Source organism: Arvicanthis niloticus, chromosome 6 (genome assembly GCF_011762505.2).
Source record: "Arvicanthis niloticus isolate mArvNil1 chromosome 6, mArvNil1.pat.X, whole genome shotgun sequence".
In the NCBI taxonomy this organism is placed as follows: domain Eukaryota; kingdom Metazoa; phylum Chordata; class Mammalia; order Rodentia; family Muridae; genus Arvicanthis; species Arvicanthis niloticus.
In genome coordinates this window covers 9,805,642-9,832,699 of record NC_047663.1, presented here as the reverse complement: position 1 = coordinate 9,832,699, position 27,058 = coordinate 9,805,642, and the positions used below count along the sequence as shown (strand labels likewise).

At 44.2% G+C, this 27,058-nt stretch overlaps 1 long non-coding RNA gene across 2 annotated transcripts in view; it reads right to left on the bottom strand.

Annotated features, from left to right (window-relative positions):
* The window catches only part of LOC143442621 (uncharacterized), a 45,289-nt gene extending 22,399 nt beyond the window's left edge, over positions 1-22,890 (bottom strand). Inside the window, exon 1 of one of the 2 annotated variants that reach the window (XR_013110938.1) lies at positions 22,403-22,890. This is a non-coding gene — a long non-coding RNA (uncharacterized LOC143442621). The remainder of the gene's footprint in view (positions 1-22,402) is intronic. The other variant, XR_013110937.1, reaches the window with a different exon arrangement.
* Positions 22,891-27,058: the final 4,168 nt, after the last annotated feature.

Sequence of the window (27,058 nt, the reverse complement as noted above, 5' to 3'; positions counted from 1 at the left end):
AGGGACTGAATCTGTGACATCAGGCATGCTGGGCAAGCATTCTATCCTTGTCTGATATTCCCTACTCTGCTTTCCTTTTTCAAAAAATTGAGACAGTTTTAGTAAGTTGTCAAGGCTGGCCTTGAACTCCTTATCCTTCTGTCTCAACTCATAAACAGTTGAGACTACAAGCCTATGCCAAAGGGCCAGCAAAGAAGAGATTTATTTACCATTCCCTGAGCTTAGGGAATCACAGTTCCTTTGCTCTTCTTTGATGCTCCCTTGAGCACCACATGGGAGGCAGCTTTTGGTTTGGCTCCTAGGATCTCCTGGTACCCATTCTCCTGGGAGAATGCACTTGACGTGTGAGCTGCAGAGGATGACATTTTTTCTAAATAAAACAACACATACACAGTTGGCAATGCTGCTACTTCCAAAATCAGTTTACATAACCATAACTTTTCAGCATTTATTTGTATAGCTGTTGGTGTATATGTATGTATGTGGAGGTTGGAGGACAACTTATAAGAGTTGGTTCTCTTTCCATCATGTGAGATGGAAATCGAACTCAGAACCTCAGGCTTGGCAGCAAGCCCCTTTACCTGTTGAGCCATTTAGCCGTACCTTTCATTTTGTTACCAAGTTCCCTTAACTGCCTTTTCAGAGTTCCTTTTCCATGAAGCAGTCTAAACTGTTGAGACACACAGGACAGGAATCAAGGGTGTCTCCAGGCAGCAAGTCAGTGAGACAGCAAGACTCACATACCAAAACAGTTACCGAACTGCATCCTGCCAACAGCCACATGCGTGAGCTCAGAAGTGGATCTGTCTGTAGTTGAGGCCTCAGATGGGACTAGAGACCCAAGACCCTGACTTCATTCAGCCTTGTAATGGAGCCTTGTCACACAGGACCAGGGAAGCCATCATCAGATTCCGGTGGATTCCAGATAAGAGAGATCATAAGAAGATTGACAGGTTTAAGCTTAGACTTCTAAGTGTTAGGGTACCTTGTTACTCAAATAATGGTTACATCCACCTGTAAGGATAACCAGATAGCCTGTCACTCACTCTTCAACAAAATGTCAAGTTTAACTTGGGCAAAGGTAACACATTGATATCTCTCACAAACAAATTGACCAATGTCTATGATAACTAATGGTTATGAGACTCACTGATTTAATTGTGAATTAAAATAATTCGAAATTATTTTCAACAATAGTACTTTTTAAAAAATATTCATTCACACTAGGGCACATAGCTATTGAGGGCCGGTAGGTTTTTGTTTTGTTATGAGTAAGGAAAAAACATTTGGATTTGACCTTGCTTGTGCTCTTTTTATGTTTCAAAAACTTTTTTGGAAACTTCCAGTTATTCACAAAAGACTTCAAAGTCCGTCTCCCTTCAACGTGGTCAAACGTCCAACTCTGGGCCAGCAGCATGGCTCAATGGGAGAGTACTTTCCACACAAGGCTGGCAACCTGAGTTCAAACCCCAACTTCTAGATCCCACAGTAGAAGGAAAGAACTAACTCCCAATAGTTATTCTTTGACTTCTAAATGTGCATGTACATAGTCAGACACATAGACACACAGACATACAGGGAGACACAGACACACACATACACACACACACACACACACACACACATTTTCAAAAATTTAAACCAAGTATCTACACCAGAAGCTAAGAAATGACTCAGAAGACAGAGTCTGATTTACAGACACACACACACACACACACACACACACACACACACACACATTTTCAAAAATTTAAACCAAATATCTAGACCAGAAGCAAAGAAATGACTCAGAATACAGAGCCTGGGTTACAAAACACACACACACACACACACACACACACACACACACACACACGTTTTCAAAATTTTAAATCAAATATCCAGACTAGAAGCAAAGAAATGACTCAGAAGACAGAGTCTGATTCGTTGTCTGGTCATTAACACTTTGACAAAGTTTGGCATTTATCAGGACAGAAAAAAAAGAAAAGAAAGTAAGAAAGAAAGAAAAACAGAAGTTGTCTTCCAAAGGACCCAACACTCTTGGAATCCTATGACCTAATTCTGTCTAAGCTTGCAGTAGAGGGACTGCCACTGTCTGACTCTGATGGCATCAGAGACCCTGTGTTCTCCAGAGTGTACGCCACACCACTATCAGACACTAGGAAGAAGACAGGATGTGGAAAAACATCCTAGAGACCATGCAGAGAGAAAATATCTGCCTATCAGTATAGAGTCCCACTCTGTCTCCTGCCTGCATATCTCAGTGGCTAAGCCAACTTTTCATTACTTTCATAAACAGTATATATCTGTGGCCCATGTTTCAGTCACCAACTGTTAGCCAGCCTGATTCCACAATAGAATGGGGGTTGGGTCGGTCAGCTTGGGCTGAATAACTTTTATGCTGACATTTGATGTAAGCATTTCCCAGGCAATGAACATAAAATCTCAAACGCTTACAATGACGATAAGACTAAAAACATCTCAAGTTAGAAATCTGAGTGCGTCCAAAGCCGAAAAAAATTATAGCTAATAATCTCAGACTTGAATATTCTCTATAAAATGGGAATGGCATTCATATGACAGGATACATTCATAAGAGCCAGGATTAGAGACATGTGCCACCAAGTTTAGTTCATACAGTGCTGGAGATTGAGCCAAAAACTTGAGGCACACAGTGGAGCATCTCAGCTGGAGCCCCAGTCTCCAGAGTTACTACAGCATCCCTGGACTATTTTCTCTTTCCTTTTTATATAATACTTGTATTGTTTTGTTGGGTGTGAGGGAGACGGCATTAGTCATGTGTGCGCACCCCTTGAGTACAGTGCCTTCAGAGGTCAGATGAACTCACTGGATGCTCTGACACTGGAGTTAAAGGTGGTCGTGGCTGCCGTGTGGATGCTGGGAACTGAACCTGCGTCCTCTGGAAGAGCAGCTAGTCCTTTTAATCACTGAGTCATTGTCAATCCAGCCCTGGCAACCCAAGCTTATAGCCACTAGATAATATCAAACACCTCCTCCACAGACCATTCTCTTATCCGATTACTACAATAAAAAAATTGTCATCAGACATTTTCCATATGTACCCCAGAGGCTAAAATTATCTCTGGTAATAAAGCGCCTTAGTGTCTGGCAGAGAGTAGCTGCCCAGTGTCATCACTCCCATCCGTCCTATTACTACTATCCCCCTGCCGTGGTGACAGCTCTCCTGTCCTGTTGAGTCCCTGAACTGGTTGCCATACTTCTGCAACCTTTTAAAGAGGAAGCATTAAGAGGAAGCAAGTCACGAGATTGCTAGTGATCCCAGAGAAACGCACCATTGTCTCCCATGGAATCTCCTTTCATGGAATGACAGAGGGCTGACACTATGTTCAGATGCAGCAGGCAGCTCTACGCCTCTTTAGCCTTGGTATGTGGAACACGGTGGATTTCCTGCTTGGCACAAATGCTGAAGCTGTGGTGGTTGCAGGTCTACAGCTGCCCCTTGCTCCGACAGATCTCCAAGGGCCCCACCACAGTTAGGAAGGAAGGAGGGAGGGAAAGAAGATGTTCATGAAGGAGCCATTTGCCCCAGAAGTCACTCCCTTCTCTGTTTTTTTGTGGGTTTGTGCTTATTTGGGTTTACAAGTATGTTTTTTTTTTTTTCCCCCTAAATTGCCCTTGCATATTCAAAGGGCATTTGCTTTCAGTGTTTTGATACCATGCTGTTTGCAAGCCCCCGAATGTTTTTCATGGCATGTCTTGGTGAGTGTACAAGCTGCGAGCTGGAGGCTGGCGACTGAGAAGACCATGGTACTACTCAAAGTTTATAACTCATAGTTAGCAAATGCAAAGCAGAATGGGAAGTGAGATTTCTGGGGCTCGGGAGTAGTCAGCTAACAACAGAAAGTGCTCTTTAGAGCTCTTCTTTTAAGCTTTCCAAATTATTGCTAGTTGTCCTCCATGATAAGGTAAAAATGTGGAAAATATCTATGTATTTATCCTGTGGCTTTTTCCATATATGTGGAGGGGTGTTGGGGAAGTAGGTGTGTGTGTGTGTGTGTGTGTGTGTGTGTGTGTGTGTGTATTTGGAGGCCAAAGATCAATATTATTGGCCCTTCTCAATCTATATTCACTTTGTATTTTGAGATACGATTGCTCCCTGAACTTGGAATTCAGATTCAAGCAGACTAACTGGCTAGCAGGTCCTAAGGATCCTCCTGTCTCTACCGCCTAAGCACTGGAAGTACATGAGCACAGGCTGCTGCTGATGTGGGTGCTGGGGATGGGACTGGATAACCATGCTTGCTCAGCAAGCTCTTTACTGACTGGCCTATATGCCCAGCCCCCTAAAATAATATTTCACTTGTCTGAAGGTAAAAAAATGTATAAACAAGCTTTCTACAGTGAGCCGTATTCATCCTGTGGCTTTCCCACACCCCTCTGTAGAATGCATTCCATGCATTTGCAAATTCATAGTCTTTTTTGTGTGTTTCTTTTTGTTTTTTTGAGACAGGGTTTTTCTGTGTAGCCCTGGCTGTCCTTGAACTTACTCTGTAGACCAGGCTGGCCTCGAACTCAGAAATCCACCTGCCTCTGCCTCCCAAGTGCTGGGATTAAAGGCGTTCAATACCACTGCTTGGCACAAAGTCATAGTCTTGTAGGTCTTAGAATTCAAGAGAACCAAATTTCAGTTCTAGTTCTCCACCCCCGCCCCCCTGCCTCAACAAAGTCGATTGACTTGAACACACTAATTTATCCTGGAGAGCCTCAAAATTTATTTCCCCTAGGTCACCAGCATGAGACATAAAGACTACGTAGGTTGATCATATACCAAAGTGACAGGCACACAGGCTATGCTACACAACCAGTAGGTGATGTGATCCTCAGAGGGACGGGCATTTTTTTTTTTTGATGTAATAGTAACAGAGCTGTATATTACACGCATGGGAAATTAAACAGTAGTATGTTTATCTGCTTCCAGCCCCTGTTCTCTCCCAGACTCACTCACTAACAGATTACCTGTTCCCATACAGTATGCCTAGATGTGCCCCTGAAAATGCAGCAGCCAGTATCCCGTGAAACTTTACCAAAGGAGAAGTCATCAGAGCTCAGCCTCCCTGTCAGCTATCTACCCCCATGAGGACTGCCCATCACTTTCCCATGACTCCCAATTACATTGACCCCCGAGTCCCCATCAAAATCTGGAATGTGGCCTTTTCGTGCCAAAACTTGTCTGGCAGCATTCAAGTAGCTTCCCCTGCCTTTGTTGAGGGATCTTGATTTAGTTGCTGTGGCTAGAGGGTACTTAGTGTTTTTAACAAACCCCTAGGCATTTCCTATGACCATAAGAGTCGGAGGGATCAAGAGTCAGGCCATATGTTTCTACTGCTCCCAAAGCCCAGAAGATATCCCCAAACATCTGGAAGGAAGACAAGAAGGTGTAAGACGGGAAAAGCATTGAGTGTGGCAAATCCAGTATCAGCCTCTGCATCTATCGAGATGTTGGTACATGTCCTTCTAGGTCCACGGGATTCCAGTTTGAAGAATCCCTATTATGAGTACATTAGCAGGGCCTACAAGACTGCTCAGTTTACAAGTGAGCTGCCAAGCCTGAAGACATGGGGTCAATCCCCAGAACTCACATGGTAGAGGGAGAGATCTGACTTCTGATAGTTGTCCTCTGATGTCTGCACATGCACTGTGGCTTTCATGCCTCCCTTCCCCAACATATCCTATACACAACGAAGGAACGTATAGACATACTTACAGATACATGGTGGGGGAAACCATATAATGGCTGTAATGATTAGTCTTGGGTACCAACATGCCTAGTGGGGACTAGGGAGGTAGCTCAGACATCAAAGTGTTTGCCACAAAGAGTGAGGACTTGAGTTCAGGTCCCAGTGCTCATATGAAACCCCAAATGCAGGGGTATTAACATATAATCTCATTTCTGGAGGGGAGGGGGAGGGGAGAGGAGGGGAGGTATTTCCAAGGGAGGAGGGAGGGAGGGAGGGAGGGAGGGAGGGAGGGAGGGAAGAAGGAAAGGAGGGAAGGAAGAAGGAAAGGAGGGAGGGAGGGAGGAAGGAAAGGAGGGAGGGAGGGAGGGAGGGAGGGAGGGAGGGAGGGAGGAAGGAAAGGAGGGAGGGAGGGAGGAAGGAAAGGAGGGAGGGAGGGAGGAAGGAAAGGAGGGAGGGAAGAAGGAAAGGAGGGAGGGAGGGAGGAAGGAAAGGAGGGAGGGAGGGAGGGAGGGAGGGAGGGAGACATGCCTGGACAAGAACAATAGACAGCTCTGGGGGTTAGGCCACACCCCCTCCCTTTCCAAGGTGCTGAGTTCATGTCAAAGAACATGTTTTGTTAATTCAGCTCTCTGTTGTGATGGGATTCTCCTATTTGAAGCCGGCATTCTGCACTGCCAAGAATGGACATTAAACTTTTGAGTGGGATGTGGCTTTATAGTAGAGCACTTCCCTGGTGTGTGCAAAACCCCAAAGTTCAATCAGCAGTGCTAAAACAGGAAACAAGCAAACGAACAAATTCAAATGCACTGGAGGATGCATCTTCCACTAAGGCTCTAATGAAACCATTATAATCAAGGGATCCAAGCATGCCCTCAGCAAAGAAAACATCCTTTGTATTAGTGTCTTAGTTAAAGCTTTACCACTATGAACAGACACTGTGACCAAGGCAACTCCTTATAAGGACAACATTTAATTGGGGCTGTCTTACAGGTTCAGAGTTTCAGTCCATTATCATTAAGGTGGGAACATGGAAGCATCCAGGCAGGAATAGTGAAGGAGGAGCTGAGAGTTCTACATCTTCATCTGAAGGCTGCTAGCAGAGTACTGGCTTCCAGGCAGCAAGGATGAGGGTCTTAAAGCCCATGCCCACAGTGACACACCTACTCCAACAAGGCCACACCTCCTAATAGTGCCACTCCCTGGGCCAAGCATATACAAACCATAACAATTTGGAATGAATGTGGCCATGAGCCAATGTACACGGATTGGTTTTCTGTTAGTTTTTCTCCCCTTTTTCTTATTTATAGATGGTGTGGGGGACATTCAGAATAAAGCCAGGCAAGAAATCACAATTACAGAGGGTGACACCTATGGAGTCCAGGGGAAAGAAATGGCTGGGACACTAGAGTTACGATAGGGAACAAGAAATTAATAGCAACTAAATTTAGTCTAGATTTTTTTAGCCAAAAACAAAAAACCAAAACCAAACAAACAAACAAAAAAAAACAGTGTTCTAGTTTGATTTCTGTGGTAAACACCATGACCAAAAGCAACTTGAGAAGGAATGGGTTTATTTCAGCTTGCAGGTCATAGCCCATCATGGAGAAAGCTAGTGCTAGAACTGGTTCTGGCAGGAAACTGAAGGCAGGAACTAAAGCAGAGGCCATGAAGAAGCACTGCTCAGTGCCTTGTCCCATGTGGCTTGCTCTCCAAGCTTTCTTATACGATCTACCTGCCTAGGGATGGCACTGCCCACAGTGGACTAAGCCTTCCTACGTCAATTACCAATCACTTAGCATCCGGCCAAGCTAATAGAGGCAATTACTCAAATTGAGATTCCTTCTCCCAAGGTATGTCCAGGTTTGTCTCAAGTTGCAAAACATTAGCCAGCACAGTCAGGGGCTTTGAAGGAGTTGTCAGTGTTCACTCCCTACTAGGAAGTTTGAGACACTTACTACTTGAATACTGGATATCACACTCCCAGGAAAAAAGTTCACATGGAGCATCCCACAGATCCACATACCCGTGCTTAATGGTCTCCAGTTTGTCTGGATATATTCACGTCCACAGTGAGTCACTTGTAGACTAAACATATCTGTCTCTGTCTTTTGATTGGTAAAGATGAGATTGGTCCTCAGACAAGACAGTATCGTACTACAAAAAGGCAACTTCTAAATGGGTGGGAAGATAGCACAGTAAGCAAAATGTTGGCCTTGCAAGCATGAGGACTTGGGTTCAATACCCAGAACCCATGTAAGAAGACATGTGTGCTGACACAATCTTGTAATCCCAGTGTTTGTGAAGTGTAGACAGGTGGATCACTGGGGCTTGCTGACCAGCCAGGCTGACTGAGATTCACTTTCGGAATCCACACTTACCTGCACACACACACACAGCATACACAGACACATACAGACAGAGACACGCAGAGAGAAACATACTGAGACAGACAGTGACAGAGATGAGACAGAGAACTGCTTTGGGTAAGGCATTTATAATTAGATATGAGTAGAGTTGTGATATTTATTCATTCCTTGAATATTAATAGGAACCATTATGAATATGTAGTCAAATGAATGCAAATTCTTCAAGTCTGTGGATGGCTTCTTCCCAAAAGGAGAGAGTCACAAGCAGATGAGAAAAATGCTCAAAAAAATTAGTGTAAAGGAAGAAGGGATTGTCAAGCTACCTCCTCTGGCTCTGTGAGGCAAGTGTAATGACTCCTACCTACTACACAGTGCTGTTAGCCAGGCTGAAGGTGATTATGTATGTGTGTGATGTGAATGTTCTAGAATCAGGGCCATAGAAGTGGGTAGCAATATGTGCTCTGTGCAAAAGCTGATGTTTAACCAAATATCTAAGTTGAGTTGCTTAGAAAGGCTTTCTCTCTCTTGAAGCCCTAATGAGGAAGGGCTAACCAAGAGGGCCAAGCTTACAAGTCAGCAGGGCACCTTCTTGAAAAGCTAATAATGGAAAGTGACAAAGGATGTCTTCCCCATGAGAGTCTGAGTAGATTTGCCTCAGTATTGAAGTCACCTCTTTCTCCTATAACAACCATCCATCATCCTTCTATCTGGTCATTTGTGACCAGCGGACTAAGAAACAGAAAGCAGTTAGTGTCCGCCTCCCCAGCTGCCCAGTGAAGAGATTTTGTCCAGATTTCTAGGTGAGTTTCTCAGCCAGCACTCTTGCAAAAGGAAGCAGGTCCTTCATGCCACAGGCATCTGGGATACAAGGCCTCCATAGTATTTTTGAAAAGCCAGTATCGCCCACTGACGATAAAGGGGCATTCACGGTGGGCAAAGACATTCCAAGGGGAAGAGGTGGAGCCGGGCTACCAGGCAGGCTGAGCACAAACTTTGCAGACGGATTGCTTTTTTTCCATGTCTCTGGACTTGAGCAGGTGCCAGTGCAGCTACCAGCTTTAGGAGACACCCGTAGGCCAAGATAGCAAGCCCCCAGCTTTTCCATGGAATTTAGCAGCAGCTACCAGGGGCGTCACCAGAGAGCATTCATTTTTTCCCTTGCCTGGTTTCCCACATTCTGTGACCATCTTGGTTTGTGCCAGAGAAAATATCAAAAGCCTAGGTAAACGAAGGGAACCCAGTATTCACCAGTCTGACCTTAAAATAGCTGATGGAACACCCCCCAGCCCAAAGAGTACAAAAGTTCTGACTGTAGCTAGTATGTTCAGGGCACCACCCAGCCTACCCCAAAGGCTCACCCCATCCCTGAAAGCCTATCTGAGAGTGGACAGCAAGGGAGCCAGGCTTTCTGCTGCCTCATTCCATGGGGGGCCCTTGGACTTAGGTGAATATTAATGAACATCAAGTAGCCAGATACAAACCAGGATGAGCCACTGGGCAGGGTGTGGACATTGGCAAAGCTTACGTCTGGGTGGGGTAAAGGATTGGGCACAGCAAATGCCGAGAGCTCGGGGAAGGTGTTATTGGGTTAATGAGAAAGCCTGGAAGTTGTAGGGTGTGTTCCAGGACTGAGAGGGAAAACATCTCCTTGTCTGGTCCTGAGCACCCTGGGCAGCTCTAGAAGATGCTGCTGCTGTCATAGGCTGTATCTGTGGATGGAGTGCGCACAGCAAAGAAAGAGAAGGATAGGGGCTTGTGATGATTACTTTTAAATGACAATCAACCCACCACAACCTATAATCACTCAGGAAGTGAATCTCAGCTAAGGAATTATCTAGATCAGGTTGTCCTATTGGCATGTCAGTCCAGGGATGGGTTTGGGGTTGTCTTTATTGTTAAATGATGCAACCCACTGTGGGCAGCGCCATACCCTAGGCTTGACCCTGAGCAAGGACCCACATGTTTATTCTTCTTGGCTCTTGACTAGGGGTGTTATATGAATGGCTCCTTAAGTTCCTGCCTTAACTTCCCCCAAAATAATGGGCAGCAACTCAGAATTGTAAGTGAAAATAAACCTTTTCCTCCACCTATTTCTTTTGCCCAGGGAGTTTTCTCTCAGCAATAGAAATGAAAGTAGACAGGAAAGACTAGGGGAGAAAGTAGTGTGACCCATGAAAGGAAAGAAGTCTATGCTACACATAAGCTTTTCAGTGTTGTCTAAAAAGGGCTGCTCTTGAGACGCTGCCTGGTTTGGCAAACAAATATTCCAGACACCCAGTGAGATCTGAATTTCAGATCAACATGGAAATATCCTTTTCCAAATAAAGATGTTCTGTGAATTGCTGCACATGGCATGAGGCTAAGTACAATCCATGCAATATTTAGACATACTAATAAATGAATAAAATGACCAAATAAGCAGCACATAATATCAGCTGAGATCTAATGTTGTCGTTTTGAATTTTGAAATATAAACAATGTTTTGCTATAAGTTTATTCCGTGCAATATTTCCTTAGAATGAGTATGTAACACGCACCCTCTGGATATATGTATAAAATATGAAATAAAATTTTTGTAGTATTAACTGGATGTAACATTCAGCCAAACTTGAATTCAATCAAAAGGAGTTTTGGTCTGAGTAAGTCATATTCAATATCTGGCATGGCATGTCTGGAGTTTATCTGAATTCGAGTATAAAGGGGTATGTGATGCTTTTCTGAATTTTACTCTCCCACAAATTTCCCTCCTCACTAGAATAAAAACTCGTGATAGTTTCTGCCACATTCTCTATGGTCTATGCATGACTTTGCTCTGTAAGATTGACAGAAAGATATAATAGCCAGGGTGTGCATGTGTGCTCTGCAATCGCACCATGCTGGCTTTGCCTGTTATTAGCTGTGTGTTCTTAGGCAAGTAATTTGACCACAGTTCCCTAAACATTCTCATCTGTTCAGTGAGAGAAATGATAATTTCTCAAATTGGATGTGATAGAGAAACAATATAAGTAAATAATTTCTAGGCACATGGCAAGTATTCGGCAAATAAGCACTGTCCCTATTTATTAGTGTCACCACTACTGTTGGATGCTTGATGAATAAAGAAGAGGAAGAGTACCAGAAACAAACAAGTCTGTGGGCATTAAAGGCAGTCTGAGCCAACACTGGTCTTCTTCTGCCAACACTCTGACCTTTCCATTGGGTTGCAATCTTCCTTCCAATTCTGAAACCCCATATTCTATAAGGATGGTATGGTTGAGAGCCCAATATGACAAAACCATGCTTACAAACATATGTCTGTGGGCCAAAGGGATTAGAAAGTGAAAAGTACCCATTGCACTCTTGAACTGACACAGAACTGTGTGTGTGTGTGTGTGTGTGTGTGTGTGTGTGTGTGTGTTGTGTGTGCCCTACACAGAGGGCATGTTGGCCTCACATTATCCTCTTCTGGAGAAGGGAGGAGCTCATAAGGCCACACATCTTCCAGAGGATTTATACATAGATGATTGCTGGGAGAAAGACATTTTCTTCAGTTGTATAACTACTGGTAAGTTGCCCTTGTTCTTGTATGTAACCCTAATGAAACACACACACACACACAATGAGAGGGAGGAACAAAAGAGAAACAAAGACAGAGACATGGAAAGACAGAGATGAATGTAGAAGGGGGATTAGTTGAGATGAGAAAGCGGTCACAGAAGTAAAAGGGAGACGAGAGGGAAGTGACATGAGTATGATCAAAATACATTATAGGTACATATGAAAACATCATAAGGAAACCCACAATGTACAATACATTTCTGTTAATTTTTCAAAGGAAAAAAAAAAGAGTAAAAATGAAAGGGAGTTATTTGACTAGACTTTTTTAAAGCCTGTCTTCACATGAGATGTGACTGGTCTCAGTTTCTTATAGTTCTAGTCTGAGGAAGTCTACATTTGCAAAAAGTCAAAGAAAGACTACTATATTGGACTAGAATATTCTGCCAAAGGAGCCTGGTGGTACTGCCTGCCTATCTGCTCTGCCCCTCAGGGTGATGGTATCAGGAGGTGGGGCTCTTGGGAGATGAGATTCACTTCCTCAGATGAGGATTTGTTCTTCCATTGTGAGTTCTCCTCACCTCCCCCCCCCCACCACCACCACCACCACCTGAGGCTACAAAGAGGTGTCATTTATGAACCTTCAAGTTTTTACCAGAAACTTAAACTACTTGTATCTTGATCTGACACTTTTCCATCTCCTGAACTGTGAAGATCAATGCATATTGTTTATGAGTTATCCAGATTATGTGATTTTTTTTTTTGTCAAAACATCCCAAATAAACTAAAAATACCCACAGCAATACCAGGATGGCCAAGCAGCAGGGAAGCAGTAGGGTCTTCCCAGCTACAGGCAATTCTACTGCAGTAGAAGATGCTATAGATAGAATTTCAGGTTAGTTAAGAAAATAGTTTCCAACTGGTGGATCATTCAACACTTTTCCAAGTATCTTCAACTCACAACACAACAGGACTTCTGTAGAAAACTCAAGAGGCCATCTTACTTCTGGGCACCTCCCCTGTGTCTCACCTAGCTCCTTCTAAGTTCAAGGTAGCACCAGCCAACACATCAGAACTGTCAAATTCCCAAAACCTACCACTCTTTCTGTGACCCAGAGCCACTTAGGTGAGCTTTTCAATAATGTTGGATAATTCCATGTCTTTATAGCTATTTCTCACTTGCTCTGAGAAATCATCACTTGGTCCCAAAGAAAACATCTGTTGCTATCATCTCACTCTGACAAAAGGATGTGAGCGCCAAGAAATCAGAATAAGCAGATGGCTCCATGTTTTATAGTAATTTCCTCCATGTTGAAACACTCCTTCCTGGAGGAAGAAGAGGCTGTGACATTTGGAAAGTAAATAAACCTCACAATTTCCAGAAAGCCAAGACTTACAAGATTCTAGAGGCCCCCTTCCCAAGGAAGCAGAAATGACTGCTCTGGAGAGGAGATGCTCTGATCAGCCCAAGTGCCTGGAGGAACCCTCCAACCTCTCCAGATTCAGGCATTTCATGTAAAGAGCTCCAGAGATACAGTTTCTGTCAGTCATCACCCACACAGGAGTGGTCATTTTGGTGATGCAGATGCCTCTAAGTCATCTGTAAGTAACCTCTTCCCTAACACCCCTGTAATTAACCCCAATATGCTCACTGGTTCTCCAATTTAGATATGAGTCACTAGTACCCTTTCTGGAGCAAGCAGACTTTGCTCACATATCTCCAGGAAATTTTTCACACAACATCCCACCAAGGTATGCTTTTCAATAGCATGTGTCAGAAGATAGGAGAGGAGGAAGAAGACAATCAGGAATTCTAAATACACAGGAAACTTTGGGAGAAATACGTAGTAAAGAAAAAATAAAGTCTTTTAGCCCAGCTCATTCATAAAACACACAGAAAGCAGGTCCATCCTTTTAACACCTCAAGAGGCTGAACACAGCAATACCCAGTTGCAAGTAAGACAGATGGAGCATATTTATGCAAAAATGATGATGAGCAAGTCACACAGACCTAAGTATGAAAAATCCAAGAACAAGGCAGTTTCTAGTGAAGACTTGCTTCCTGCTTCATGGATGATGCCTTCTCTCTGTCCCCTAGTGTTGTGGGAGCAGGGAGGAAAGTCTCTCTAAAGCCTGTGTTGTAAGAGTCCAAGTCTTGCTCATGCAGATGATGGATAGCCCCTCTCAAAATCCTTGTCTCCTGACACCATTGCCTTAAGGGTCAGAAAGTCAACGCAAAGACCATGGTATGAAAAGGAGTGACTTCAGTAAAGCCAGACAAGGTGTGACTTCACAGTAACTACATGATGCAAGTCTTGGAAGAGTGAAGAATGTTCTGTGCAGAGATGACAGGAAGATTTCAAAGGTGTGTGATGGAATCGGCTGGAGGAAGAGCGTGGTTAAAAGAGATGCAGGTTGAGGGATCCAGCCATCAGCCAGACTCTAGGTTTCATCTGAGACATTCAGAGACCAAGTTGCTCATCCTTTGGTTTTCTACAGTCGTCTCATTGGTACTGTGACTTAAAGAGATTAACAAAAACATTGGATGATCTATCAATTTAAACGCATTTCTTTCACCAGTCTGAAATTCCGTCTACAGCGCTGTTGTGGTGATTCAACACTAAGGACTCAAGGTGGTCCACTGTTCACGGAAGGCAATATACAACAGCTCGTGAAATTACAAAACAGTTATCTTTGTGTAACCATTCAATTTTCAGTAATTCATCTTGCAGATAGACTTGAAAGTGCACCAAGTTATTCAAGTCAGTATTGTATATAAAACCAAATTGTGGGTGTAACCTAAGTGCCTATTACAAAGGGACTTTTTAATTCAGTTATGATATCAACATACCCATAAAATAAATGCAAATTAATGAAGAACATGGAAGTCCTTGATATTGGAACAATCCCTAAATACAGTCTATGTAGATAACATGGGGAAAATCTCTAAAATATGTTGTCAAAAAAAGAAGGAAAGACAAAGTCTTTATAAATTAAAGGTGGGAAGCAACCTTATCAGTTAAGTGTGGACTTCGTTTAGTGACAATGTCCCAAATATTATGGTATAGAAGGGTGATATAACTTGACAGTTGTGACCTAGGAAGCTGTGTCGACCAGGTGACATAAGTGATCCAGGGACAAGCTGTAGCCAAGTGATCATTCTCAGTCACTGTATCAACATCATGGGTAATACATCAAATTAAAGTCTATTACCTTGATGCTATATCACCTCTGAGGTTGTCCTCTCGAAACTCCAGTGTCACAGGTTAACCAGGAGAAAAACATCTATCTGCCAACACTGACAGGGGAATCTCATACAAAACCATTGACTAGCTCTCCTTAAACTGTCAAAGTCATGAAGGACAAAGGCTGAGCAACAACTGCAGGACACCTTAAATCAAAGACACAAAACAACTAGCTTAAGGTAGCATACTGTACTTAGAAGGGACACTGGGGTGAAACTAACAAAATCTGATAAGCTGTGAAATTCAGATCTCTGCTCTGTGCGGACATCAAAATTAATTATAATTGTTATTGTAGGTGTGCAAAATGTACCATTAAAATATAAGCTGCTGGGCTGGAGAGATGGCTCAGCAGTTAAGAGCATGGAGTGCTCTTCCAAACGTCCTGAGTTCAATTCCCAGCAACCACATGGTGGCTCACAACCATCTGTAATGGGATCCAATGCCCTCTCTGGTGTATCTGAATACAGCTACAGTGTACTCATTATATATATAAAATAAATAAAAAATAAAAACCTTTAAAATACATAAGATGCTGCTAGCAAAGGCATCTTTGGGTGATGAGTCTTGGCAATTTTTCTTTAGATACAAACTTTATTCTAAAACAAAACATCTATTAAAAATCGAAACAAAGTAGAGGTCATCCAAGTATTTCTATGTAAATAAATCTCTTCGGAAGAATAATAAACTGGTTATTTCTGTGGCCTCCAGTGAGTGGCCTCAGTTGCTGAAGAGGGTTTCACAGAAGCCAGTTTTCTCTTTTGAACCGTCAATCAGGTCATTATGCAGCCTCTTTAGACATAAGACAGCCTCCATAGTACAGACTTAAAACTAAGTCATCCAAGCTGCCTGTTTCTAAAAGACGCCTTTATTCTGAAAGGCCCTCTTTTTGTGAAACAGTGAAGCTGTCCTCTTGAGAGAATTCGTTAAATCATGCTCACTCGTATCTGTAAGTTACGTGGCTTAAAACTGCAAGGATCCAAGGAAAAATAGTTATCAGGAATATGTACCTTTTCAGAGCAGAGAAAGGACTTAAGTAGCACTCTGAATATATTGAATAATAAAGAAGAGTCTACATGGCCAAGTGAAAAAAATTCCAGGCATGCAATTCATAAGGGATGACAGGAAAATGAACGCTAAGGAGAAGTTAGATTCAGAGACTAATTCTACTGACGTAGACTATCCAGTGGGGGCTGAGGACTTGCCTCGGTGGGTAAGAGTGCAACCATGAGGACTAGCTCTAAATCCCCAGCATCTCCGTAAAAAGTTCCTGTGACCACGTGCCTGCCTAACGCGGGGCTGTCGGGGCAGAGGCAGGAGGATTGCTGAGAATTTTGGGCCATAAGTCTAGCTCCAAGTTCAGTGAGACATCCTGTCTCAAGGGAATTAGGTGAAGAACGACAGAGTAGGGCGCCTGACGTCTGCCTCTGGCCTCTGCATGAGCATGCACGGGCACAAGCAACACTAACACACACACACACTAACAGGACTGCACACGCCTATACTCAAGACTACACACTACACACACATACACACAAACTTCACATACACTCCACACATACATACATATACTCACACACTCCACACACACACACATTACACACACTCACACACTCCACACTCACACATTACACACACACATCTACTCATACATTACACACACTCACACACTACACACTCAAATACATGCTCACACATTACACACACGCATTCACAGTATACACACTCACATGCTCACAGGACTGCACACACACACACATACACCCACACATACTCACAGGACTGCACACACCTACACTCACAAACTACACATTACATACACACACACAGACTTCACACACACTCCACACATATACATATAGACTCATACACTGCACACACACTCACACATTACACACACATACACTCACACACTATACACATATACTCACACTCTATACACGCTCACATATTACACACAGTCACACTATACATACTCTGACATGCTCACAGGACTACACACACACACACACACATGTACACATTGATTTCACAATAAACACATACTACACACATATACACATTCACACACTACACACATTCTCACACACAAACACTCACACACTACACACACATATTCATACACATACTCACACACACACTCAGGACTGATCACAGACTCCAAACACACATTACACACAGAGAGACTTCACGTACATAAACACACACTATACACATACACATACTCACACTCACACAACCACACACCACATACATACACCACACCACACACACACACACACACACACACACACACACACACACAGCTTTTAATTAAAAACATAAATGAACCACACAGTAGAATCACATTCCCTCTGCTTCCCTGTAGACAGTCCTCTGTACCATCCCAATTCTAGAATGAACCTCTCTCTGCCTTTGGCCCTTAACCAAGAGAAACAGATCACAGCCCTGAACTTGTAAAGGGCACCTACACCATGTGAGAGCTGGTACTAGAGTTCTTTCCTGCCCTGCCCCAGCACCCTTGGGTTTCAGCCACTCCTTAGCAATAACCACTTGGGAGGTGACAGGGCGGTGAATTCAGATGTGTCTCCATGAGGGAAGCCCAGCTCCTTGGCAGACAGAGCTATAGGCCCAAGAGAGGGGACACAGGATTAACAGCTCATGGAGCTAGCCAAGGGCCAGGAGCCAGAAGGACACCCACTGAGAGAGGCAGGGAAACGGTTAATAACTCAAGGTGACAAATTAAGCCAGCTACTCAGGGGCTCCAGCTTGGCTGATGGCGAAGTCAAAACAGAGCCATTGGAAACTGGGGAGGTGCTGTCGTTTGTACTGTATTTTTCCACACGTATTTTTATTTTATTTTTGAAATTTGGAAATGTTCATGGGGAGCTGGAAAATGCAGGCTGGAGAACCCCTGGGGTCTGAGGAGGAGGGACATTGAGTTTGCTAGGGTGTCAATCAAATTCGGGTCAGCAGTGTCCACCTTGGACGTTACCTATCCATGAGCTTGACTTCTGACCTTCCTCACCTGACCTCCACCCGCCATTCCATGGAAGCATTCTCATTTCCTCTTAAGTCCTTGGCCTTCTGTAGGAGTGTGCAGCTTCAAGCCAAGTCATATTAATAGCGGGTTCTGTCCACTGCACGCCAGCCTCCCTCCTTACCAAGGCCAGCAGCTCTAGAGAAAACGGAGAGAGACACAGACACCCATGGCCCTCAAGAAACATAGGAACGAAAGGTGCAATAATCAAAACATTCAGTTGCAGTGTTAGACAGCCATCCCATGATACTATCTGAACAACCCGACAGAACTCACTGGAAGAAACTGGTTGTTTGGGTGATTATGTGAACTGATGCTATAGTCAGTAAAGTGCTTGCTGGGCAAGCATGAGGCTTTGAGTTTAGATCTCAAAGCAAAGTACGTGGTAGGAGGGGGTGGCATGGGGAGCCTGCTTGTAATCACAGCGCTGGAGAGATGGAGAGAGAAGCATCCTTGGGGCTCACTGGCCTGACAGGCTAGCCCAGTCAGAAAGTCTCTGTCTCAAAACAGGGGGAGCAACCCCTAAAGAACAATAGTTAAGGTTTTCTCTGGCCTTAAAGTGAATGAATGCTCATAGACACACATGACACTCCTGCACACACAGATATCCAGACACACACACATATCTATATACACCTGCACACACACACACCTGTACACACATACACACACCTGTCCATACACACACACATTCATACATACACATCTATACACACCTGCACCCACAGACACACACAGACACACACACCTGTACACACATACACACACCTGCCCATACACACACATATCCATACATACACATCTATACACACCTGCACCCACAGACACACACAGACACACCCACACCTGTACACACATACACACACCTGCCCATACACACACACATCCATACATACACATCTATACACACCTGCACCCACATGCACACACACACACACACACACAAAGAAGTTTAAACTAAATAAAATGGCTATGTGCCCCACCTCCAGAGGAGAGTGCAAGGAATTAGCCTAAACCGCGACATAATGGTCTCATTTGCTCTTGGCATCTTGGTGTAATCAAGGCACTTGCTTTCCAAATGGTAGGGTGCACCATTGTCACCCTTGAATACTCAGATAGCACTTTACACACCAGAGGGTACAGGTGTCCCTCAGTAATCCTAGAATGCTGGTTCCAAGACCCGGATGGGTACTGAAAACCTGAAGAGACACAATTCTCTTATATAAAGCGACATACTGCCTGCATAGAGTTTACACATAACCTTCTTTATTCCCACTGCTTTAAATAAGCCATGTCCAAATTTTCACATTTCAATTTGACATTGTCCTTTACAGAGTTCATTTCACAGAAGCTCAGATTGGAGTCACACACACACACACACACACACACACACACACACACACACACACACAAATAATAATAGTAATCACAAGACAAAAAAAAATTCTCATGATGTTTTAAGTTCATGCTTCTGTGGAGGGCCTCATTTCAGCTATCTTCAGTTGCACACAGAAGATCTAAATCATCTTAGTTAACCCTTGCAGACTGCTTTAGCACCTCATGGTAGGATTGACAGTTTGAACTTTAATATTAAAGTTAAATACGTTGTGCGCGTAAGCACATGCTTGTGGCTTATTTTGCAGAGGCATCTCCACTCAGTGTTTCTACTCCTGGTTTTGGTTTCTGTTCTTAAGAAGGCAGAATGGGCAGCCTCCCATTGTTGTCCAGTAAGCCTTGCACCTGCTGCTAAGCACCCCTCAACCCCAAGGGTCGATGGGTCTGATAACCCCATCTCAGCTGCTGTTCAGATGCCTCATGGGATAAAACATTTTCTTCTCATCCGGCCGAAGCTGTAATACTGAGCTCTCGGGTTCCTTAATTATGGCTGTGAGCTAATGCCTGGTGGTTCATCCACTGAAGACCTCATCCACCCGGTAGCAGCCCCTGACCCATCTTATGGAACAGTGCAGAAACACAATGTCCCTATTGTTCCCTGGCTAGAGGACTGAGGGACAGGGGGGAATGCCCACACAACCCCTCCCTCAAGAAAAGATTAGTGCAATTATTAGCCAACAGTGATGGCTATAAGCCAAACTGCTCTCAAATCCTCCTGAGCACCAAGTCGCCTCCGAGCCTCTTAAAATCCCAAACACAAGACTATGTGTTCTCCTAAATTTTGCCATGTTGTTCCTGAAGGCTTCTAGGCCAGTGGTTAACGCTGCCCATACCCACAAGGCTAATAAGCACAGAGAGAAACATTGAATAATGCATGTGTCTAAGCTGTGGGTCCCTATGCCCCCATAAGTCTGTAAAGCGTGAATACTCAGGGCTGGACATCCCTGGCAATCCCTTCACCGAGCATTAAATAGGAAAAGTGGGGTTTTTTTTAGACCATAGCCATAGATTGTAACTTGCATTAGTGTTGATTATATTTTCTCTCCCTTTTACCTCAAAGGAGTAATAGTCCCTTAACCCCATGGGCTACCAATAGCTCTCCTGGCCATTCTAAGCCTCTCGTCGGGAGTAAAAGGAAAATAAATTCTATTCTATTCTATCCTAGGACTTGGCATTCACATATTTACATTGCCATGAGTGTCAACATAAAGCCTGAGAGAAAACATTTATAACAGGCTACCTAAGTATGCAGACTAACTGTGGGTGACACTGGAAGATGAAAAGCACAAAGGTACTTGACTAACACTGAAGCGATCAATTGATTACCAAGTACTGACCACTGATAAATTAAATAAAAGCGTGAAAAAATGTTAAACTGGGTGAAAATCTGAAATTTGCCCTCAAGAATGCAGATAAGTGTGTAAACACACAGAATCACATGCTTCATAAATCCATATCTATAGCTGTGAGAACTATTCGGGTTCCCTTTTGATATACAAACACCAGCTGAATTTCTCCAATGCTCTGACACAGCTCAGTGTCAGAGGTTTACATTGCTTCTCTTTGACGGTCATATGAGAAGCTTTCTTAGTTCCGGAGAAATCCACACAACTCCGGAAAACACAAACAAAGAAAAAGAAAGAAAAAACTATTCTCAAGGTTGATCAAATAAAAAGATGATTCTCTGTGCTGTGGGAAGCGGGGGAAGTGTCGGGGTACCTGTAGCTCGTAACTGAGAGGAGTTGGAGACGCTAAACTGCATTGCTATGAAGTTTATGGAGCCGTGCACATAACCCCGCTCCTGCGAATTAGTGCCACGCCTTTGCCGAGTTTGTCCTCATTTCTCAGGCAATAAGCTGTCAGAGTTACTCTGGAAAGATCTAGGGCCTGGGTTTAAGTCAGTAAATCATAGAGACTCAATATAGTGACTATTTTGTATTCATGCACTCATATGAACAGGGCAGATGGTAAATCATCTGAATATAACATTCAGAGTGTTATTCTTAGGGACACACACACTCAGGAGCTGGGGGGGAAGGGTGTCTACTTCTCACCTAGGAAGTCCAACTAAATGGAGAGATAAACAAAATCACAAATGTCTTATATTGTACTTACACTATACTCACAAAATACAAGTTAATAAACAGATCATTCAGAAAAAGACATAAAATCCTAACACAGAATGTGCCGTGCAAATGTAAAAAGGTTTAGTCTTATAGACCACGTATAATGAACAACCTTTACCTCTCACACACTGGTGACAAGATGAATAGCCACTGGAACAATTCCCCCCTGGGTGTCCAGAGCTAAGCACCCACATAATTACATTGTCCATAAGCAACCCTGGCGAACAAATCTTTTAAGCACATGTGTGACATTCAAAAGGCACTCTTATATCCAAATACAGAATAGGGACAAGTCCTATGTTTCTCTCCGCAAAACTGGGATTTCACCCATGCCTAGCACCGGGTTGCATATCCAGATGTGTTCATTATAATCCAGAGAGCAAACAAAGAGCAGAACAAAGAGCCAGCGAGGCTCTTACAAAGGGTTCCCAAAACTCCGGGATCCCCTAGTTATGAACTAGACCTAGCCTATAGGAGCCCAACTCATCCACACCAGTGCACGAAGTTTCTAGGTAAGTACACTGCCTACCCACATGCCATAGGAAACCAAATCCACTCCCAGCGCCCAACGCTACATGCTCAGCTCCTGCTTTTTTTCCTCCCTCGGTTCACTGTTGATCATGGGGAATCCTACAAACTGAAAGCAAGAGAACTACAGAGGAGGAAAGAGAGAAGGCAGGGGTCTGTGGCAAGAAGCTTTCCTGTTGGCAGAACTATCCATTTCAGAGTACCCCCCCCCAAAGCAAATAGAACCTAGCGAGTGGTCCTTTGTCCCTCATTCCTACACATAGACACAACTGCTTTGCAACATCAGCCCGCTTCTTACACAATAGGCAGTTAGCTAGGAGCTCCAGGTCAGGGTCTGACTTAAGCAAAAAGAAGAAATGAAGACCACAAGGGGACTCTCTGTCGAAGCTGGGGTGGGCAAGTCAGATCTAATAGTCAGACTACCTCTGAACCTCGGTTCCTACTTACTCACCTGCAACAGGCCCAAGGCTTGACAAAGAAATCGGGTAAATATCCAAACTCCACGTGGGCAAATCCAAGGGGGTCTGCCCTGCCATTTTTCCTCTGTCCCTTGGCCATCTGGTATGGCGTAGCTGACCAAGGATAAGGTCCCTTTTCAATTCACCAAGGTTGCAGAAATAAAGAGAAGGGATCTAGTGCCATCCCACTACCATGCCCCAGTCTCCACGCGGCCGGCTTCGGAGTACCCGAGGTGGGAGCGGCCGACCTGTGCTCCAGCCATTGAATGAGCCTACGGAATCCCACGATCTGATCTTTTATAGTGCTTTGTTTATTACCTGCATGCCCTTATTTCATAAGGGAACTGAGAAAGAGAGAGAGAGAGTGAGCAAGAGTGAGGAAGATGACTGTTAGGAGCAGCCCAAAGACACCTTTTCTTAGCCTTCATTCATAGCAGCAAATGAAGCTAAACAACATCACGATTGTTCTCTCAAATGTCACCTTTCTGTGTGCGCCACTGTGCCGATAAAACTCGGCTCTCTCGCTTTTACTCGCTCCCCCCTCCCCGTCCTAAAAAATTACTGTGTTATCCTCCGAATATCTCCAGAGAAATTGACCCGACAAGGGAATCTTTTCTTCTTCTCCCTCCCCACCCCTCTCCCACTTTTTTTTTCTTTCTTCTTCACGCAGCTTGAACAATTTGGCTCTGTTCTGCGTGCATTCCTGTGGCCCATTCTTCCTCGGTCCCCCTGTGCAGGATGGTAGGTCAGGAGAACACAGGCTCACATTCAGGGCCAAGATGGTGCTTATGGAGTGGGGGTGGAGTGGAGAAAATTGAACCAAAGGTACCTGTGATTGTTGCACCACCAACTTAATACCTGGGCAGAGAGAGACAAAGGCTCTTTAGAAAAAGCTCAGGCTTGGGATAGCCCCTCCCCCAACTCTCTGAGAGTTCAAAAGCTATCAAGAACTGAAAATAAGACCCTGGCGTAATTAAAGTTTTCCAAGTCATTCTAGGAGATATTAGGCATGATGACAGAGCCCCGCTGCTAAGCCTCTGTGTTGAACAATCTTCGCTAAGATGCGATGACACACTGTGACTCGTCATGCGTGGATCCTCATGTATGCAAGCCCATGGACTTCATGTGTATCCATCTCTGGACAAAATGATCAACAGTCTCCCAGTCTTACATCTCCTCATACACTCAGAGGTGTCTCCTTATCACTATGGCTTGACAGGTCCCTACTCTGTTGGGGGAGAAGCCTACAAAATGAGGACGCTCTCTCCAATTCGCTCTTAATGATCACTGAGAATTTTAGCATTTTTGGGGGGGATCTAAAGTGAGTACTTGCCCGTGGAAGAAGACAAAATCATTAAGAACAAGGTCTGATACTGAAAAGGGAACTGCATGGAGCCTCTCTAAAACACACTGGAAGGTGTTTAAATCCACTCTCTTTTGTTTGGGAAAAGGATAGATTGCATGTGCAATCTGGTGGGGAGAAGTTGGAGACATGAGGATTGCCAGGGCTATCAACAAGTGCCTGATTCAGTAAAAGACCCTGTCTTTAAAAAAAAGAAAGAAAGGAAGGAAGGAAGGAAGGAAGGAAGGAAGGAAGGAAGAAAGAATGACACCTAGCATTGACCCCTGGCCTCCACACACACATGAATACACAAACACAGAAAGTGGAGGAATGTTTCGATGGAAAACTGGACGTTAATGCCAGACCGAGATGACAACAACAACAGAAGCAGAAGCAAGGCGCGCATGTGTGTGTGTTACCACCATCTCATAAAAAGAAAACGAAGACGACGCATTCTGGAAATTGCTCTGAGTCACCACTTATTTGTTTGTTTTTCAAGAAGGCGGTGAGCTCCGTGAGACAGGAACCATGTCTCCGAGTCCTCACCACCGTGTAACATACAGACACGCTCAACCCCACGTTTCTCTGAGTAGTGAAAAAAAAAAATCCCAGATCTGGAGAAAGAGAAAAACAACCAGGGAGATGAGTTGGGGGAAGCCACGCCCACTCCCGGGAGCAGATGGAAACATTTTGAGGAGTCTCTCAAACCGATTGTTAAGCACTGACACTGCTCAAAATAAGATTCTATCAGCTGAGAAGGAGATAAATAATGACTCCATCTCTTCCTGTACTTTCACAAGGGCGTGATTATTATCTATGCTCTTCAGGTAACGTATCTATTGTGCATCTGTCCTGAAACTATTTTTGTGTGTCTCCCATTCTGTTATTCAACACCACTGCACAGTCATCTTAAAGTGGGTGGTGGGGTGTGGGGAGGAGCTCGGTAAGCAAGGTGCTTGCTGTGCAAACATGGGGAACTGACTTTGATCCCTGGTCCCCACATAAAATATCCCAGGCAAACTGGCATGTACTTGTAATTCCAACACTGGAGACATGGACATAGGTGGATCCCTTGAGCTCTCTGGCCAGCCAGCCTAGTTTAATCAGTGAGTTTCAGCTTTAGTGGGAGACACTGCCACTGTGGGTTAGCTTTGAAGACTAGCACCTGAGGTTGACCTCTGGCCTCTACCTGCATGTAGAGGCATTGGGTACATCCTTTAAATTTTCCCTAATAGAGGTGGGAAAGGCTGTCCTCAAATTTCCACATGTGCATCCAAGCACACATAGGCACACACACACACACACACACACACACACACACACACACACACAGAGAGAGAGAGAGAGAGAACACTGAAGGAGGACACTGTGGCTTGAGTTCTTGCTGCCCACCCTGCTACTGTGTCAGGACTGCCGCGAGGAAGGCTCATGCAAGCACAGGTAAGGGAGACTAGAACTAAGCCTGCTGTCCTTTACACGTCTGCACTGGTTCACGGCTTCCAAAAGAACATGAAAGCGTTACCATGGCAGCCTTATATGAGACCTGGTGGAAGAGACAAGTGAGAAAGGTTTCTCAATTCATGGATGAGAAGATGGAATCCAAAGTTTGCCCAGGCTTACACAGTTGAGGATGGCTAAGGTAAGAACAACCTCCCATCATCCCAACGTTGGTGGGGACGGGCAGATCCCTGAGGCTCCATGGCTGGCCGGCTTAGCCTAAGCAGAAAGTTCCAGGTCAAAATATTCCCTTTGTGTAACCCCAGCACTGGGGAGGCACAGATAGGCTGATCCCTAGCCTAGCCTACTTGGAGATTTGCATTCCAAAAAAAGAAGGAAGGGAGGGAGGGAGGGAGGAAAAAACAGAGACAGAGACAGAGAGATAGAAAGACAGAGGTCTTAGAAATAGCATTCAAGGCTGTCCTCAAATCTCCACATGTGCATCCAAGCACACATAGGCATACACATACGAAACACACAAAACCCATCTATTTTTAAAAGAAGACTCCTTTTGGAGCAGAGCCTCCAGAAACTTCCATCTTTCTTTCTTTCTTTCTTTTTTTTTTTTTTTTTTTTTTGGTTTTTCGGGACAGGGTTTCTCTGTGTAGCCCTGGCTGTCCTGGAATTCACTCTGTAGACCAGCTTGGCCTCGAACTCAGAAATCCACCTGCCTCTGCCGCCCAAGTGCTGGGATTAAAGGCATGCGCCACTACTGCCCAGCTACTTCCATCTTTCTTACACCTGCCTTTAGGCAGAAGCAGTTTATCGGGCAAAGACTTGAACACCAGGTTATCAACCCAACGCAAGTCATATCTCCTTGTCTGAGGGACCACTGATGTCCAAGCCTAAGTTTCTGGTCTATTTGTTGGTCCCATGTTAGCCATTGCACCCTAGTTAAGAGGATCCTGGTCAGAGACATGAAACTCTGGCAGAGCCCAAGTCCTTTGTTCTTGACAGCAGTCTGGGCTCTCATTCTTGTTACGCTGTTATTGTTTTTATTTACAAACAACACTTTTATTTATAAACAACACTGTTTGTTTTTCTATAAAATCCTACATGAAACAGCAGAACACAGCTCAGAGCAGAGGAGCAATTTTCTGTGATTGGGTGGAGTTAGTGAGGTGGGAATGACTGGACGTCTCATGGGAGCCTTCAAAGAATCACAATCACCAAAGGGCAGAAACCCTCTGATCGACATATATTTGGGGAAGGGGTGTGTGTGTGTGTGTGTGTGTGTGTGTGTGTGTGTGTGCATGGGACTCTAAGGTCTCTACTGTTGGTCTCCTCCTGACACCTTTGCTCTTAGCATCTCCTGCCACTGGTCCTAAAATAGCAAAAGGGAAGTACAGGCACCTGTACAGAGGCATCTGTGGGAAAGAGATAAAGCTGTAAACATACTACTACCACGTACCACAGAAAGGCAAGCAAGTAAGTAGATGTGACACCATCATGATCTGCTCACAAGGCAGAGATCTGTGCCCTTTAGCATGTCAACTGTGTCACCTTATAATTTGGGGATAAGTACTCACAAAATCACAATATTGTGGACAGCAAGGTTCAAAGCCGATTGAGTCTCAAGCTTTGGCTGTTTTCCAACATAAAGATGAGGTCTAAGTCAGGTCTCCAGAGTGCAGTCACTTAGGGGGCCTCCAAGGGCTAATCGTTGGGGCATCATTATTAGAGGGTGCTGTCTGTCTTAAAACTCTTATTTAAATGCTATTGTTGAATTTATGACTTGCAAAACCCCAGAGAGTACAGGACTCTGGACTCTGAGTCCCCACAGTCAGCTCTCCCTCCTGAAGTGTGTTCT